Source organism: Giraffa tippelskirchi, chromosome 7 (assembly GCF_054371585.1).
Source record: "Giraffa tippelskirchi isolate mGirTip1 chromosome 7, T2T-mGirTip1v1.2.pri, whole genome shotgun sequence".
Taxonomy (NCBI): Eukaryota; Metazoa; Chordata; class Mammalia; order Artiodactyla; family Giraffidae; genus Giraffa; species Giraffa tippelskirchi.
In genome coordinates this window covers 46,304,654-46,316,666 of record NC_137281.1, presented here as the reverse complement: position 1 = coordinate 46,316,666, position 12,013 = coordinate 46,304,654, and the positions used below count along the sequence as shown (strand labels likewise).

Here is a 12,013-nt window from a genome sequence, read left to right as displayed (position 1 = left end):
CCAGGCTCAAGCCTGCAGGTGTAGGTGGGCCTGGCTCCCCTCTGCCCACCCCCCTGCCCTGGGGCAGAGGCTCTCAGTGGCTGCCCTGAGGTCCAAGACAGCCACGCCGAATGCATGGGCTCATCCTGGAAGACCGCCCTGGGAGCCTCCTGGGTGCAACAGAGCCCACCACACCCCTACCCCACACCAGCCACCACTGGCCCGGCCGGCTGCTCTCCCACCACAGACCACCCTGCAGATTAAGAGTTCTCCATCACACTCAACCCCGTTTCCAAGGAAATGCTTCTGTCATCAGGGAGGCCGGCCAGGTGCATCTCAAAGCGGCCGTACGCAGGACGGCTGAGGTAGGGTTGGGTCCATGGGGTTGAGCAGCAGGAAAGGCTTCTTCCCTGTCTGCTGGAAACAGCACAAAACACAGAGAATACACTCTGGGGCTGTTGGCTTTAAAACCCTAATACCCGGCCAAGGTATGAAACACTGAAAGGAGCCAACAGTTTTCTTTCCAACTGTTATCAGTCCACAGATCAGAAGACACGAGCAACTGCCCCTGGGACATGTCCTCCAAGGGAGGAGGACTCTGTCCTAGAGTACAAGTGTCCAGTCAGGCCGAGGCTGCACCAGGACTCCCAGGAGAAAACAAGCTCAAGGCAACCCAGCCAAGAGCCCACCCCACACCCACGGGCCTCAAACCTGAGGAAATTCACATGTGCCTATTCGCCGGCCCACACACTGGACACACAGCAGCATGGGCCACCCCGCTTCCCCAGAGAAGGCGTGACAGCGCTCAGGTGGTACAAGCGCAATAGGCCCAGAGCACGAGACGGGTACAGCAAGCGGGTCTGCGGGCTCCAGGTCACTTGGGGACAGAGCCACTAAGACAAAAGTTGGTAAGAAGTCAACTTTCTGCACAGAACAGGCTGCCCAGTGTCTTCATGTGTCCACAGGCCTCCTCTCCCTGGGACACCAGGGAAGCTACCTACTGACCCACAGGGCTCACCACCACCCTGCAGCCCCTTGTTTCCCTGAAATCCAAGATAAAACCCAAACACTGAGACAAAACTCCATCAAGCCCAAGAAAACCAGCAGGGAGATGTAAGAATGACTTTAATACTTCTTTTTACAAACCAATGAAAACAATACAAACTGTTGAGAGAGAGCTGGTGCAATAAAATCCTTACCGAGTCCATCGCTGAAGCCATGGTCGATGACTGTGAGTTAAATCCAACAGAGGCGTGTCCCAGGGCACCAGTGAGGAGATTCTGAAACAAGAGAATCCAGTGAGCGCCTATAAATACTAATTTCCCCTCAGTTCTTTTCATAATGTCGCCTCTCTCCGTGTGGACCACACCATGGCCCTTCCTTCACTTTGGGTCACTCCGACCACCCCGAGGTTTTAGGGTGTCTGGCTGTACGGGAGAGGTGCTCACGCCTGGGACTCAGGGAGGGCACCCCAAGCAGACACCTCTGTCTGGACTCCGCTCCTGGACAGCAGTGCCCAGAAAGACCAGTTAAGGAAAGAACACCGGAATGGGCCAGTCACTCTCCCCTGAGAAGGCGCCTGAGGCCCAGGGCCCTGGAAGGGCCATCCGCAGACGTTCTCCTTTCAGGAGTTTGACAGTAAGCCTTTGCCAGAGTTACAGATTTTGTAGCTTCTACAGACTCATTGTCACACTCAGAGTAAAATCTGAACTCACCCTTCGCTGACAAAACCCGCACGCCAGCCCCGCTTGCCCCTCAGACGGGCCGGTCCCGCCACACTGTCTCCTGCCCACTCCTTCCCTCCATCTACCCAGGGACCTGCCCGCAAAGGCAAAGGACCAAGATTCAGACCAAATGAGTTCCCAGGATCCAAGGTCAGAGCTGTGCCTCTAGGTCCAGTGTAGGAGAAGCCAGAGGGCCTGGGCGACCCCACAAGGACCAGCACGTGTCATAAATGTCACTAAGAAATATCACACAGAGGGGCCTCGTGGGCAGGCCAGCCTCAGGCAAGCAGCCCTCTTACTCATAAGTAAGCTGCAGCTACACAAATCAACAGAAGCGAATCCAAAAATCTTATCAACGAATGAAAAAATGTCTTGGAGGGATATACTGAATATATCTGGGTCTTTCAAAAACACATGAAACTTGGGACTTCCCTGGCAGTTCAGTGGCTATCTGCCTGCCAATCCAGGGTACACGGGTTTGATCCCTGGTCTGGGATGATTTCACATGCCGCGGGGCAAGCAGGCCCCATGTGCCCCCACTACTGAAGCCCGCCCACTCGAGAGCAGGTGCTCTGCAATGAGAAGCCACCGCAACAAAGAGGAGCCCCTCCCCACCACAACCAGAAGAAGCCCCCACACTGCAACAAAGACCCAGGAAAGCCAAAAATAAAATAATAATAAAAAATGTAGGTACATGAAATAATACATTTGATTTATCACGTATTCATTCAAAACTAGTAGCTTAAAGGTACAGAGACAACTGAAAACATCTTTTCATTCATCAAATATTTTTACATCCAAACACAGCAATCTCAACTATCTGAAAGGAAACTCAAAGTCTAGTATCAAAAGAACAAATGGCACCATATATGATCTTCTAAAATCACTATTTAAAAAAAAAAAAATTTTATTGAGAAGCCTCTCCAAAGACCTATGCCAGAAATCAAATCAATGGACACCGTGGCCTGGCCGTATGAACAAGCGACACTGCCAGTGGGAAGGGGAGGTGACACTGCAGGGTCACAGCAACACTGCTCTTCCGGGAGAGCTGTGCGGTCTCAGGAATATACAAACCCTGCTTCCACAATCCCGTGGGAGTTTACAATCCCATCAAGCACCCTCCCATCTCCAAACACACCAGTGGTGCCGTGTCAGGATGGGACGCGCAGACAGGAACCGGGCACGGCTGGCGGGACAGCGGACTCCCAAGGTCTGCACACGAGCTACACATGTGTGTGCACAGTGGGTCAGGACTTTTTTGTCCTTCTGTTGCTGGCACAGGATTTCTGAAGCTGATGTTAACCACAAGAACTAGAAAAGCAGCTTCCAACCACACCTTGGTTTTCTTGAAAAGCACAGGCTGCTCACTAAGCTTCTCGATTTTCCTGTAAAGATGTAACAGGATAACACAGCGTTTATGATGAAGTCGACACCTAGAATACAGCAAATAACAACTACTATTCAGTCTCTGAAACCAGCACACTGTCACCTGGGCCACACCACCCTCCGCCATCCTGGGCACCTCCTGGGCCTAGGGTGCTAAGCACCCCACACCCCTTCCACTCAACAAGTCACATGGAGCACGGTCACTCAGACATCACAGACACACTGGAGACCCTGACCAACGAGTCGGGAGACAGCTTTCCTGGGGGTCTAGGTAAGGAAACAGACTACCAGTGTCTAGCTCTCAGCACACTCAGAATTCCCAGTCAGCACCTCGCTCTCCAGAGCGGACACTGTCGCCTGCCGTGGTCGGGGGCACTGGCACCCGTCACGGGAGCCAGGGCTGCGGCCGCGACAGTTCACTTGAGTCCAGATTCACAGCCCACTGCAGCCTCTCTGCTGTCAGCGCTCCTGCTCCTGTGGGCCCTCCCGGGGCAATCGGACCGGCCCTGCTGGTAGACCCCCATTCCCGATCTCCAGCTCAGAGCTCCCCACTGAACTCACAAAGCTCACCACGCCAGAGACACACCACATCACACACGTGCACAGATGAGCCCCAAGGTGATTATGACTGTATTTCCTGCCCTGGTTCAGGGCACTCCTGTCTAGAAGATCCTCCAAGTCCAAACCTGCTGTGCCCAGCTCACAACCAAAACCCAGACAGAAGCCTGGAGTCATCCAGCTCCAAACCTCTGCTCTCTCAGCCCCCACCACCCGGCCAGACTCCTGACTCAGCAGTCCCAGGGCTTCCCGACCCACACAACTCCCACCATGCTGCCGAGAAGGGGACGCGCCGTGTCTGGTTTACCCTACACACCCTACTCCGCCCATAGGAGTCACTGGGCTCATGAGGAGTGGATTTGAGTCCAAACTTCAGACGCCACCCTGACAACACACACACGTATGTGCACACATGTATGTGCACACATGTACACATAAAGAAAGCAAAGGAGCTCCCACTTTCCTGCTGGGAGGGTGGGTTCTCACTGCAGGCACCTCACTAAAGGTGAGCACCCCAGGGACACAGGCACCCCAGCAACTCCAGACTGCTTCCCGTTTCTGGGAGACGCCCCATTTCCCTCACAGGAGATGCCGCCCCTCTGCTCCCGTGTCCTGCGGCTGTTCTCCAGGCCCGCTCTCTAGTTCTCTGTCAGGTCGCCATCACGCTGGAGGACAACTGTTGTGCTCAACTCCGGAGCTGGGCACCGTGCCCTGGTCACCAGCAGGCACACAGCATGAGGCCCAGTGGTGGCCTCGGAGCACGAGAACACAACTGACCCCTGGGTGAGGGGGTGTGGAAAGGAGGCCACTTCCCAGGGTCACAGTCAAGTCCCTGGCTCCAGACCTCCGAGCATCTATGCCCTTCCAATCCACCCAGCTCCCAGTCACCCTTTGACCCAGGTAAAAATTCACCCCAAATACATGTGGTTAATGGACAAAATTAATCAGAGGTAAAAACACAGTAAGTAAGATGCCCTCCCTGGCCAGCGTGTCCCGCTAGCCCAGCCAAGCGGTGGTGCCCAGCGGGCTCCTGAACAGCTCTCAAGGTCACAGGCCCAGCATGCCGTCCCCTAGAGCGCCGGGGGCTGCCTCGCCTCCAAGTCAGTGCATGTCCAGAAACAAAGTGTCCATGGTCTCCTTTCCGGACTCACCAATTCCAAGAGCACTGCAATAGCTCTCACTGTACCCACCTGCACACTGCATTCCTCCTCCACCTCGCTACCACCACAAAGCTTTCAAACCAGACGTATCGGATGCAAAACAAGGTGTGCTCACCAGCCCCATTCAAGCCAGATTAAGTGTTCAGACTGGAAGTAAGCCCTCAGCCTGCAGAGACTGTGAGGAAACAGCTGCGTTAACACACAGATGTACTCTTCTTTAACCACAGAAACCGGGCCAATGACACAGACAGGACACTGGCCTCCAAGTCTCCCACCAGGATTTAAGACCCCACCACCACCCAGGATTTTCCACGCTCCAGGTGGAAACAAGTGGCTCCAAAGAAACAACACGTTGCTCAGAAGACATGCCCTTGTATTTCAAAGACTTAAATCTCGAGTGATTTGTTCCCGACACATTCCCACCCCAGAAGATGCTTCAGATTCTGTGTGTCTGGGGGTGAAAATAATCATTGCTCTAGTCCCATCTGCCTACCCAAACACCTAAATACAAAACCTTGAGAATCTTTACCACCCTCACCCTCTAAATAAGTTGGAAAGGACTGGTTTAAGATGGAAGGCCACAGAAATGAGAGGGTTGCACAGAAGTCACTGGAGCAGGACTAGCCTCACGCTCCGAGGGGACCCAAAGCCCCGTCTGTCAACACAAGGACACAGGGACGCCAGCTGCTGGTCCACTGACCATGCTCCAGCCCAGCTGCCTGGCCACCAAACGAAAGCCTACCCTACACCCTGACACAACACCTGCCAAGACACAAGTCTCCTGGGTCCAAAATCTGCTCTGAGGGGCAGGACCCAAGCCTTCCTAATAAAGCGAAGAGTGTAGACCAGCTAGGCCACACCACTTACAGAAGTCAGGGCTCAAGTCAAGATCGTCTTTGGGCTACCAGTTATCTAATGTGTCGTGAGTGATCTGTGCTGTGACCCTGGGCGTGAGAGGGGTCCCCACCCTGAAGACTACACAAACACACCATCACAGCAATGGCACCCTGACACACCTCGTGTGAAGGGCTACAGGGTGGGGTGCGGCCTAACCTGCAGGTGTACGCAAAAGTGTGGTGACCAGCCTGCTGGGAGCCCAACGCCCACCCACCAGCCCTCGATCGCGGTCGCCTTGTCTGCACAAACGTGCTTTCAACTTGTCAGGTCAAGGAAGGAGAGAAGGAAGGAGAGATCTTTCTCTTTTAAATTTCTATGTTTAATCCAATGTGCTGGTGCTGCTCTTCATTTCTAAACCACCTCAAATTTCCAGAAGACACTCTGTTGCAGTGACAGTGCTAGACTGTTAAGAGTGACAAGCACGTCAGCCAACAGGTTCTGCCACCAAGTAAGAAGACACCCACCGGTCCACACGTACCCCCTCTGCCCAGCCTCCCAGGAGACCCCTCAAGCAAAGAGTCTCCATTCTGAAAAGTGGAGTAAATTCTTCTTCTAATTAAACATCAAAATCCAAGTTTCTTTCCTGGCAGATGACCCTCAGCAGGAAGAGAAACTCCAGCAGAAAAGACACACTGTTTCCTAACAGCAAGTATTACTAGGAAATCTCAAACCCTGGGTGTGCAAAGAGAACGAAGCAGAATGATCATTCAGCAAAAATAAGGCAACTCAGATCAAAACACAAGAGAGCATCAGGGCAGCCCATGCCTCCTGGAGCCACTGTCTGCTTTCTTCAGACTTAAATACATCGACAACACACTGTAGGACACGTGCAAACAAAACATTCTGACTGTAAACATTCTGACTCTTTTTTATTATTTTTTAAAATAATTTTATGTATTTGTTTCTGGCTATGCTGAGTCTTCGTGGCTTTCTCGAGTCTCAGTGAGCAGGGGTCCTCTTTGCTGCAGTGCGCAGGCTCTGCACTGCGGTCAGGGCACCCCTCACCGTGGGGCGCAGGTCCCAACGTGCGCAGGCACAGTAGCTGTGGCTCTGGGCTCTGGAGCACAGCTCACTCGTTGTGGCATGTGGGCTCAGGTGCTCCGCAGCATGTGGAATCTTCCCAGACCAGGGATCGAACCCGTGTCTCCTGCCCTGACAGATGAATTCTTTACCACCAGGGAAGCCCTAACTTCCTAATTATTAACTTCCTAATTATTTTTCAATAATTATAATTACAAGAGTAAACTAACCAATTATCAGCTGAGACATCTTGAAGTAAGGATCAGGGGCTTCCCTGGTGGCTCAGACGGTAAAGAGTCTGCCTGAAATGCAGGAGACCCTGGTTCAATCCCGGAGAAGGCAATGGCACCCCACTCCAGTACTCTTGCCTGGAAAATCCCATGGATGGAGGAGCCTGGTAGGCTGCAGTCCACGGGGTCGCTAAGAGTCAGACATGACTGAGCGACTTCACTTTCACTTTTCACTTTCATGCATTGGAGAAGGAAATGGCAACCCACTCCAGTGTTCTTGCCTGGAGAATCCCAGGGACGGGGGAGCCTGGTGGGCTGCCGTCTATGGGGTTGCACAGAGTCGGACACGACTGAAGCGACTTAGCAGCAGCAGCAGCAGCAGCTGGTTCAATCCCTGGGTCATAGAGATCCCCTGGAGAAGGGAATGGCACCCCACTCCAGTATTCTTGTCTGGAGAATTACATGGACAGAGGAGCCTGGTGGGGTCCATGGGGTCGCAAAGAGTTGGACATGACTGAGTTGATTAACACTTTCACTTTTCAAAGATATATTTTTTTAAATATTAGTAACATTTTGCTCTTAGATGGACTGACCCGCTTACCCTAAGTTAGTAAAATTCTGAATTTAATATACATTTATCAATGGTATCTTTAAAAAAGATGGGAGGGGGCCTCACAACTCAGCACAAACTGTCCCCAACCTCCTAAAAGCTGTCAAGAAAGGAGGATTGTGAAGAACCATACTCACCCAAACCTAACCTGACATCTATGCTACCATTTTCAGAAAAACGACGTTAGCGCTAAATTAGATTCCTAAGAAGAAGCCCACAGTGAAAACACAGGACAGATCTCTAAGTGAAGAAGTAACATCAATTTATAAGCTTCGAGGGGACGGGACATGGCTCTCATTCCATGAGTCAAAAATGACACTTACAGGGCTTCCCTGGTGGCTCAGTGGTAATGAATTCGCCTGCCAATGCAGGAGACATGGGTTCGATCCCTGGTCTGGGAAGATCCCACATGCTGTGAAGCAACTAAGCCTGTTGACCACAAATACTGAGCCTGTGCTCTAGAGCCTGGGAGCCGCAGCTACTGAAGCCTGTATGCCCTGGAGCTCATGCTCCACAAGAAGAGAAATCACCACAATAAGAAGCCTTCACACCACAACTAAAGAGTAGCCCCACTCACTGCAACCAGAGAAGTCCACCCAGCAACAAAGACCCAGCACAGCCAATAAGTGAATAAACTTAAAAAAAGGACACTTATGTATTCTATGATTGAGAATACAAGACAGAAGTCACACAGAGTCTTCAATATACACCAAAAACAGAGCACTGTCTGCCTTGGTGCCTGCGTTCCTCCCAGCAGCGGGCAGGCCCACAGTGAGGCGCTGCCCCTAGGGCCTCCTTCTGAGAAGGCTGCACACCTCCACTGACTTTTCCATCACAGAGCTTGCACCTGGGCACAGCTCTGCTGCCCCTGATGCGTCTGTGAGTGCCAGCTTACCACCTTCACAAGCAGCCAGGTTAATTTCTTGAAGATCAATGTGGGGCCATGCATGCAAGCTCAGATCAGAGTCAGTGGCATCTAATGGCTGTTGTTAAAATTCTGACCATGCCACTGTATTGGCAGTGACCCTGGGCACATTCTAACAGCCTGTATCATTCTTAAAGTTTTCTCATTTGTAGAAAAAGAAGTTCCTGGATACAAAATACAAAATGAACAAATACAAGCCAGTTGCATTTCAAGACATCAACATAGTTAGAACCTATGATGGAAAAGGGGACAGTGTCACCAGGACAGACAAGGCAACCAATGGGACACACACAAGCTCCACCACCACGTGAGCACACACAGGGAGACCCCATTCATGACAGCAAGCACTCCAGATTAGCAAGCAAAGGACAGTCCACTCATGGATGAAGCTGTGAGCAATCAGCTCGTGCACAGACATCAGTCTGGGACAGAGTACAGGCTCAAACATAAACAGCAGAAGTACAACATTTTCACACGGTACAGAAAGCTATGTCTATGTCCTTGGGGCAGGGAGATTTTCTTAACTAAGAACGACGGGTCATGATTCACATTTTGGAAGACACTGTCCTAGAGGATCTCGCACAGACCCCTCAGAATAAAAGGACTGAATCTCAAGCATCAAATGCAACTGCATCCTTCTGTTCATCTCACAGGTAACTATCATGACAGAGCGTCACCTTCATGCACGGCAGATGTTGTTCAAAATGCACACATGTACACAACAACAAAACTCTTACCTTTCCTACTCAGCACTGAAGGTTAAGTAAGTCCCACTGTCTTCGGTAAAAACAAAAGATTTCTGAAAGATGGACAATATTAGGTAAAAGCAGCTCTATGTATGTAATCATGAGTACAATTATACTGGGTTAGCCGAAAAGTTCACTTTGTTTTTTCCATAAGATGGCTCTCTCCAGTAGTGCTTAGATGTCTTTAACTTGATTCAAAACAATTTTGTTAGATTATATTGTGACGGCTGTCACATCAGCACACATTTTCTAAAAAATCAAAAATGGTGAATTTTTGTGTGGGCATTTTAATATTGAATATGGGGAAAAAAGCAACATTTTCAGTATATTATGCTTCACTGTTTCAAGAAAGGTAAAATCACAACTGAAATGCAAAGAAAAAATTTGTGCTGTGTATGGACACAGGGCTGTGACTGGCCAAACATGTCGAAAGTGGTTTGCAAAGTTTCGTGCTAGAGGTTTCTCCCTGGATGATTGATTCTCCAGAGTTCGGTAGACTAGTTGAAGCTGGCAGCGATCAAATCAAGACATTAACTGGGAACAATCAACATTACATCACAAGGTAGAGAGCCAACACACTCAAAATATCCAAATCAAGCAGTGAAAATCATTTGCACCATCTAGATTATGTTCATCACTTTGATGTTAAGGTTCCACATAAAGTTAAACAAACAAACAAAAAATTTATTGACCGTATTCCCACATGCAATTCTCTTCTTAAATGTAAACAAAAATGTTCCAATTTTAAAACAAATTGTGACAGGCGATGAAAAGTGGATACTGCACAATCATGTGGAACAGAAGAGATCTTGGGGCAAGCAAAATGAACCACCACTAACCTCACCAAAGGCCGGTGGTGTTGTGCATACAGTGGGATTGGAAGGAAGTCCTCTATTATGAGCTCCTTCTGAAAAACCAAGTAATTAATTCATGACGCTCCCAATCACACCAACTGAAAGCAGCACTCGACAAAAAGCAGCCAGAACTAGCCAACAGAAAACACATAATCTTCCATCAGGATAACACAAGAATGTATGTTTCTTTGATGACCAGGCAGTAACTGTTACAGCTTGGCTGGGAAGTTCTGATACATCCGCAATAGTCAGCAGACACTGCACCTTCAGATTTCCATTTACTTGAGTCTTTACAAAATTCTCTTAAAGGAAAAATTTCAATTCCCTGGAAGACTATAAAAGGCACCAGGAACAGGCCTTTGCTCAAAAATATAAAAAGTTTTGGGAAGACAAATTTTTATGAAATTACCTGAAAAATGGCAGAAGGTAGTGGAACAAAACAGTGAATACACTGTTCAATAAAGTTCCTGGTGAAAATGAAAAATGTATCTTATTTTTACTTTAAAACAGAAGGAATTTTTTGGCCAACCCAATATGTGAGCTCTGAATGTGTAACACAAAGTTAATGGTTTTACTTCTAAGAAAGTGGAATCAAATACATATGCCCTTTTAGTGCTAAAAACTGCATCAAAAGGAAAAACAAGTGACAAAGGTCTCCATGTAAAACAGTGATGAAGGGGTGTGAGTGAGGGGATTCCCTGGCAGTCCAGTGGTTAGGACTGGGCGCTCTCACTGCCGGGGGGTCCAGGCTCAGCCCCTGCTCAGGGAACTAAGATCCCACAAGCTGCGCAGTGTCCAGGTTGCTGCTGGCCTGAGTTTACATTAACATGATTATTAAATTGCTACTAATAAAAATTTTTGTGGGGGATGGTGTGTGTAACAAAATTGATCTAAAACGCAGAGCAATATTCAAGATGAAGTTGAAACACACAGGACAGACCTCAGTACTGAAGCCTGTGAAAATGGCCACGCTGTCCACAAAGGAACACTGGTCCCATGGCAACAGCCTCATGAGCCATATGCAGCTCCACAGGCAAACCCAACCCAGCACAGCGTCCACTCCACGTGTTTACACACAGACCCCGGGCAGGCTGAGCAGTCACCACAGCAGAGGTCAGTTGGGTCTGGACCCACGGCCAGCCTGAGGCAGAGGGCTGTGCAGCACCAAGGCCCACACCCTCTGCTTATCCTTGGTTTGGGAGCTGAGTCAAGTCCACGTTTTCAACTCTGTGATCTGTGACTCTGCTGTTAGAAGAAGAGCTGCAGAGGAATTCACTGCAAGGTCTGAAACATACGTGCCCTCGTGCCCTCGCTCTGCACTCTTTCTACTACATCACTCTCCCTGCCTCTTTCTCCTCTCCAGTCTTCAAGGGGACAATGGAATGATTCACACCACAGGCACCCTCCAAAGAGCCCAGGGTGCTGCAGCTGAACAATGGACAGCTAACACACACATAGGGATAAAATGTCTATGGTCCCCATGGAGGGGCGCATGAGAACCAGAGCATTAAGAGAGACAAGCCCAACTAAGGGTCCAGAAAAGTACGACCCAAACAGCCAAAGGGCTGGAGCCCTGGAGAGGGCTGCGGGCCAGAAAGAGGGACACCCACTCTGGGGGCTGCGAGTCCTGCTGGCGCCTCCTCCAGTCTCCCCACAGCACTGCACATGTGCTCAAACTCTCTGGGAGACAAGTCTTAAAATATTTAAGTGAATTCTCATTCTGAAAAGACTGAAGAAATTTACACAACAGTCTATTACAGATTTTTTTTAAAATTTCGCAAATCCAGTGTCAGAATATATTATGCCACCCAATAACAAATGCAAAGTCATAAAAAAAATCAATCTTCAAAAGAAGAATGATTTCAAAGATGTGCAAACCTGACTCTAAAAAATTAAACCTACCCTGCATAATTAAACAGAAGCT

General features: G+C 49.5%; 1 protein-coding gene across 9 annotated transcripts in view; it reads right to left on the bottom strand.

Annotated features, from left to right (window-relative positions):
• Positions 1-12,013, bottom strand: part of ANKRD11 (ankyrin repeat domain 11) — a 117,516-nt gene that overhangs the window by 65,214 nt on the left and 40,289 nt on the right. For all 9 annotated transcript variants that reach the window (XM_081508158.1, XM_081508165.1, XM_081508162.1 and 6 more), the window contains one exon: positions 1,179-1,259. The gene's annotated coding sequence lies outside the window, so the exon portion shown is untranslated. The remainder of the gene's footprint in view (positions 1-1,178; positions 1,260-12,013) is intronic.